The sequence below is a fragment of the Palaemon carinicauda genome, chromosome 20 (genome assembly GCF_036898095.1).
Source record: "Palaemon carinicauda isolate YSFRI2023 chromosome 20, ASM3689809v2, whole genome shotgun sequence".
NCBI classification, from domain to species: Eukaryota; Metazoa; Arthropoda; class Malacostraca; order Decapoda; family Palaemonidae; genus Palaemon; species Palaemon carinicauda.
In genome coordinates, this window is record NC_090744.1 from 94,910,929 (window position 1) to 94,918,019 (window position 7,091).

Sequence of the window (7,091 nt, forward strand, 5' to 3'; positions counted from 1 at the left end):
TGCTAGGACCGACTTCGTCGTCTCCATAGTGAACGTCTGCTTGGTGACATAAGCATTGAGCGCACTGACGTCCAGCACCGGCCTCCAACCTCCTGTCTTCTTGGCTACCAGGAAGAGACGGTTGTAAAAGCCCGGGGATTGATGGTCCCGGACTATGACCACTGCCTCCTTGTGTAGCAAGAGCGACACCTCTTGTTGCAACGCTAGCCTCTTGTCCTTCTCCTTGTAGTTGGGAGAGAGGTTGATGGGAGATGTAGCTAGAGGGGGATTGCGGCAGAACGGAATTCTGTATCCCTCCCTCAGCCACTTCACAGACTGAGCGTCTGCACCTCTGCTCTCCCAAGCTTGCCAGAAGGTCTTGAGTCTGGCTCCTACAGCTGTCTGGAGAGGAGGAAAGTCAAAACTTGCCTCTTGTGGACTTGGAACCCTTCTTGGGCTTGCCACGGTTACTGTCTGCACGGGTACCTCCTCTGCTGGAGGTTCTGCCACGAAAGGGTGGGATGAACCTGGAAGCAGGAGTATCAACTGCTAGAGGGCGGTAAGGTTTAGACACGGAAGGTAAGGTCTTAGCCTTACGTGCAGAAGAAGCCATGAGGTCATGCGTATCCTTCTGGAGAAGAGAGGCAGTCATCCCCTTAATTAATTCCTCCGGAAACAGACACTTGGACAGAGGAGCAAAAAGTAACTCTGACCTCTGGCAAGGGGTGATACCAGCAGATAAGAAGGAGCACAGATGTTCCCTTTTCTTCAGGACCCCTGATACATAAGAAGCCGCAAGCTCGCCAGACCCATCCCGTATTGCCTTGTCCATGCTGGACATGATCAGCATGGCTGAGTCCTTGTCAGAAGGGGCAGTCTTCCTGCTTAAGGCTCCCAGGCACCAATCGAGGAAGTTGAATATCTCGAAGGCACGAAAGACTCCCCTTAACAAGTGATCAAGATCTGTAGGGGACCAGCAGATCTTCGAACGTCTCATAGCCAACCTGCGGGGAGAGTCAACCAGACTTGAGAAGTCGGCCTGGGCAGAGGCAGGAACCCCCAAGCCAGGTTCCTCTCCCGTGGCATACCAGACGCCCGACTTAGAAGCCAGCTTGGGAGGAGGAAACACAAAAGAGGTCCTTCCCAGTTGCTTCTTGGACTGCAACCAATCCCCCATAACCCTCAAAGCTCTCCTTGAAGATCTGGCAAGAACAAGCTTGGTGAAGGCAGGCGCAGTAGGCTGCATGCCCCGAGCAAACTCGGAGGGAGGAGAACGAGGGGTTGCAGACACAAAGTGTTCAGGGTACAACTCTCTGAACAAAGCAAGGACTTTGCGGAAGTCTAAGGAGGGTGGCGAAGACTTGTGTCCTTCAACATCAGAATGAGGATCATCAAGATGAGCAGCTTCATCCTCAGAAGCCTCCTCACCCGACAGTTGAGTTGTAAGAGGCAAAGGCAGAGCAGCAAGCTGAACAGGTGAATCCTGCAGAACGGGTGCATGCGTACCTGCGGATCCATCATCATGCCTCTGCTGGACAGACTGTGAGCTGGCAACAACAAAAGCAGAGGGCCGGTGTGAGGGAGGGTCTGCGGTGGTATGCAGAGCATGCTGTGAGGCATGCGGCTCATGCTGCATGGCATGCGGCTCATGCTGCATGGGATGCGGCTCATGCTGCATGGTATGCGGCTTATGCTGCATGGCATGCGGCTCATGCTGCATGGGATGAGGCTCATGCTGCATGGTATGAGGCTCATGCTGCATGGGATGAGGCTCATGCTGCATGGTATGAGGCTCATGCTGCATGGAATGCGGCTCATGCTGTAAGGTCTGCAGAGCATGCTGCATGGGCTGAGGACTGCGCAACTGTGGAGGAGCTCTCACAGGAGGAGGGATGTTAACCTTCTCTGCCTGATAATCCTGCATAAAAGCCGCAAGCTGAGACTGCATAGTCTGCAGCATGGACCACTTAGGGTCTACTGTGGTTGGAGCAGAGGCCTGTTGAGGGACCACTCTACCTCTCTTGGGAGGTGTGCAGTCATCCGATGACTGCGGCGAGTCCGAACTGACCCAGTGGCTACACCTGGGCCGTTGGACTAGCTCTGAAGGGACTTTACGCTTAAGCGGTCGTGAGACCTTAGTCCACCGTTTCCTCCTGGAAACCTCTTCCACAGACGAGGAATGTAAGGGCTCATTCGTCTGGGAGTGGAAGGGACGATCCTTAGCAGATACGTCCGCAACCACAGAGGATACATCTGTGCGCCGATCAAGGCCCGCCGAACCCTTTGGTCCTTCGACATTGCTTCTCCCCTGGGCTTGGGAGCTTGCAAGAGGTCCCGGACTGGGAGGACGACTGGCACGCACAGATGTATCCTCATGCGCAACACTGACACTGACACTATGCACAGCACTAGCACTAACACTTCCCACTGCACTCTTCGCTTTCAGCTCTCTGACATCCGCCAAGAGCTGATTGCGGTCACTAACCAACGACTCCACCTTATCACCGAGAGCCTGAATGGCACGCAACATATCAGCCATTGAAGGCTGAGCACTCGTAGCAGGTTCGGGGGTCACCACCACAGGGGAAGGAAAAGGTTGAGGGGCATGGGGAGAGGAAATAACCAAAGAGCGAGAAGAACTCCTCCTATCTCTCTCCTTCTCTAACCTACGAGTATATCTGAGGAATTCATTAAAATCGAATTCCGAAAGCCCAGCACATTCCCCACATCGATCTTCCAATTGACAGGATTTTCCCCTACAATTGGAACATACGGTGTGAGGATCAACAGAGGCCTTCGGAAGACGCCTATTACAAGCACTAACACTACATCGCCTATATTTAGGAACTTGGGAAGTGTCAGACATCTTGAATTCTAGAAGTAGTCAAAGGGGGAATTCCAAAGTAAAGCAAAGATCGTTAACCAATGAATCAAATTAATACCAAAAGCTTGCTAAGCTAAGGCTAAAGCTTCCTGTACAGCGAAGGCTAAATTTCAGAGCAAATACTTCACCAAATCGTGAACAAAAGACTCCAAAATCAACAGCGTATCCATGTAGGTCTTGCCGGTGGCACGACAGAGGAAAAATTGAGGTCTTGTTGACAAGAAGTACTGGAGTACCTGACCACAGATGGCGCTGGTGAGTACACCCCCACCTGTATAAGCGATCGCTGGCGTATCCCGACCGTAGATTTCTGTCGGGCAACGGAGTTGACAGCTACATGATCATCGGGTAAGATTAATTTTGAAAATTATTAAGTTTCCAGGATATTCTTGCATCATGGGAGTGGGTAAATACAATACATCAAATATAAAACAGCAAATTTTTTTTTTACAAAAACAGATATCTAGGTTAACATTACCCACCAAGTGTAGGTTATGGGGTTCAAACTAGTGAATTAGTAGAGATCTATTCAATTACACTGGGTGAAATCAATAGTTTTATTATAGTTATGGTCGGAAGAGCGGTTCACTAAAAAAACAGTGTTTCCTTTAGAAAAATTTCCGTTTTCTTCGATAATGATACTTATTTTCACTGCAAAGAAAAACTTAATTATCTAAAAAATAGACATCAATGGGATTAGCATGCACACATCACCATGTACTGCTTGCCAGTAAATAGGCACTTGATGTTTTTCTTTTTCCGTGAGCGAAGTGAGCGCATGGTGGAGCAAAAACCATTTGATTTCTAAAAAAAAATATCCCCGTTCTTAGTCAGTCTAACGGGCTTTTGGTTTGAAGGTCAAATTCAATGAAAGCACAGTATTTACTACAAGACAAACTACATTTTCTGTTCAAAATGTTGTTCCATCCATAACTATAATTTAAGCATATTAATTTTCAAATATTTTACTACAGTAAAGAAAATCTGATTTTACCAAAATATTTACCTGAGTGCTGTCAACTGTAAATATAGAAACTTTTTGTTCCCACCTAACCCCACCTAGGATAACTCAAGATAACGTGTCTGTACAAATCGAATATCCAAGTATCTTAGAACAATTTATGATTAAAGTTATGGAGCCTTTGTATATCAGCGGCCAGTTCCTCATGTGTTCATTTAAAATGGACATCAACTAACCTAAACTTTCCCCCTTAACCTACAAGGCGTGTCATTACCTACTTAACTAACGAGGGGGCTAACACCCCCCTGTGACCCCCTTTACACTGCTGTATTCTAAGTTAGACATAATGATATATATATATATTTCTGAAACTGGTTTCACTGTAGTGTATTACAGGGCAATGTAACCTAGGAAAACAACTACTTTTTCTTATAGAAAAAATTACGCTCTCTTCGAAAATGACACTCGTTCCTGTCGCAAATTAATAGTTTCAGAAATATATATACATCTATATCCTCCAATAATGGGGGACCCCCAGTGGGAACTCGGGGTTTTGGGTGGGGAAAACATACTGGGGAATCGATATATAACCGTAAAACAAGCCTTTTCTTCTCTATACATTACCTTCTTGAAATTATAATAACCGGAGGAAAATACAAAACAGTATATCTGGATAAACTTTGGAGGCGCCGTTACAAAGATTGTGTCATGAAAAAATACAGTAACCAGTGCTGCCAACGTCCGATGTATATAAAATGTTATTTTGTGACCTGTCATACTACTAGGCTAGGTTAGGTGGGTTTGTTAGGTTCTGTGCCCTTTTTGTACTTTTTATATATTGAGTAAAACTTATATGGAGAAATTATTTAAAATACACATGAAAATATCTATCATTACTATCTTTAGTAATTTCAGCGTGCCGTTGGTAACTCTGTGTACCATACGTCAACGTTGGTAACACTGTGTATTATTGGTAACGTTGCTAATGTTATCGTTCGTTCGTAAGAGAACATTGCAACTCAAAGTTATCCGAATTGGTTGATCTGTTTGTTTCCAATTGAAATGAACATCAAATTCGGTTAATTCACGTTATTTACTATAGGAAAACAATTATATATCGTTTCCCCACCCAAAACCCCGAGTTCCCACTGGGGTTCCCCCATTATCGTAGGATATAGATGTATATATATTTCTGAAACTATTCATTAGCGGCGGAAACGGGTGTCATTTTTGAAGAGCGTAATTTTTTCTATAAGAAAAAGTAGTTTTTTTCCTAGGTTACATTGCCCTGTAATACAGTACAATAATACATACAAGTAGCCGCTATCATACATACACCCCAAAGTTATTCTGATGGCATTATAGTGGCTTAGTTAACCTAACGTAACCTCTGGGGACTACCGGAAGGTTTGGCTTGATTGGGTACATTGCGGAACTCGAAATAGGATTTCTTAACCTAGTTCTTTAAGACCAGGTTGGTTTAATTCGAGAAAGGCTTCTGGTCTTGTTCTGCTGTCTCTCAATAAATTTACACTTTTCATTAAATAAAGTTGCATATACTTACGTAACTTATCCAGTTTTTAACGCAAGGAATTCGTATGCCGCTTTAAGATAATTGTCAACATAAATGATGTTTATTATTACACGATGTCACAGTTTCTATTCTTCATACAGAATACAGCACAGGATGGCATGTTGACTTGTGTATAAGGTCACGTTGACACGATTCAGACTCGCATGATGGAGGTTGTATTGCAATGGTGAGGGAGGTAGACATGTGACGGCTCTCGTATCTATGACACAGTTTGCTCTCTATTTTTAATGGTGAGGTTTTTATATATGTATTCTTTTTAATTACTTTTTTGTGCTGCCTTTGTTTCAGACACGTCTTTATTCTTATTTTTTCTGTTTTGCCCTACTTATATCATGCTATTATTATTATTATTATTATTATTATTATTATTATTATTATTATTATTATTATTATTATTATTATTATTATTATTATTATTATTATTATTATCATAGAAATTATTAGTATTATTATTATTAGCTAAGCTACAACCCTAGTTGGAAAAGCAGGATGATATAACACCAAGGGCTCCAACAGGGAAAACATATCTTTCATATATAAGCTATAAAGATATTTGTGCCAGCCTGGATGGGTAGGCCTATTCAAAAGAAACATGCTTCCAACTGAAAATTGTTTGAACATTCCAAATTATTTTGTTATACCAACTTTACTTGTACAGTTATGGTTAATTTGTTGCAGGACTTTTGGAACTATCTTAGATATTTTCGTATAATACTCTTTAAGGTGATGAAGGTACAAAGACACATTTTATTTTTCATTTGATATGCAGGCTCTGTCTTGTCAGATTTACCATCATCAGTAGGGATGCCTTAATTTGGTGAAAGGATTTATGTATCACCATGATCAGAAAAGCTGTAATAGACAGGGTCATCCATTTTAGGTTGGTTTGCTGTGAGCGATCAGACTAAAGTTTCCCACTATCACCAATCCACAGAGGACCGTGTGATGATGAAAGGGCCAAAATAAGGAATCTCTGAGGCTTTTGTCCTACAGTGTATTTGTTATTTTTGTCCGTTTAGTAATAAACATCAGTATTTAGAAAACCAATATAAACGCCTTTGTTAGTTCACACTTAGATATTTCTTTAAGGAACTTATTTTTTGGGTGGTAATGTCATATCATTTTAGCACTTATTGTTTAATCTTCCATATCCTAATATTCGTCAAAATATATATTCAGCTACAAATTGATGCACAATAATTGTTGCAATTATTTGCGATGAGGAAGGTAGGTCTGATAATCCGACAGATTTCGTTTCCTGTAATGATCAAAGATTTAGAAATATCTTGTTAATCAGTTTATCCATAACTTACAAAATTTATAAGAAAAAATATCCAATGCATATATATATATATATATATATATATATATATATATATATATATATATATATATATATATATATATATATATATATATATATATATATCTCATTTTTAGCATCCGAATTTACTATTGCATTATCGTGTTAATTTCCCTTTTATTAATCAATCAACTTAGATTGCATCCTACTATGAAATATTGCCATCAATCCCAGAGCTTTTTATTATTCGCATACATTATAATCTACTTTCCCTTGTGTTTCTTAACCAATCAAGTTGAGTCTAACAATGGGGATTTTATATATATATATATATATATATATATATATATATATATATATATATATATAT

At 41.5% G+C, this 7,091-nt stretch overlaps 1 protein-coding gene across 1 annotated transcript in view; it reads right to left on the bottom strand.

Moving 5' to 3' along the window:
- Positions 1–5,544, bottom strand: part of LOC137614320 (WD repeat-containing protein 70) — a 78,505-nt gene extending 72,961 nt beyond the window's left edge. Inside the window, exon 1 of the mRNA XM_068344078.1 lies at positions 5,389–5,544. The gene's annotated coding sequence lies outside the window, so the exon portion shown is untranslated. The remainder of the gene's footprint in view (positions 1–5,388) is intronic.
- Between the last annotated feature and the right edge of the window lie 1,547 nt (positions 5,545–7,091).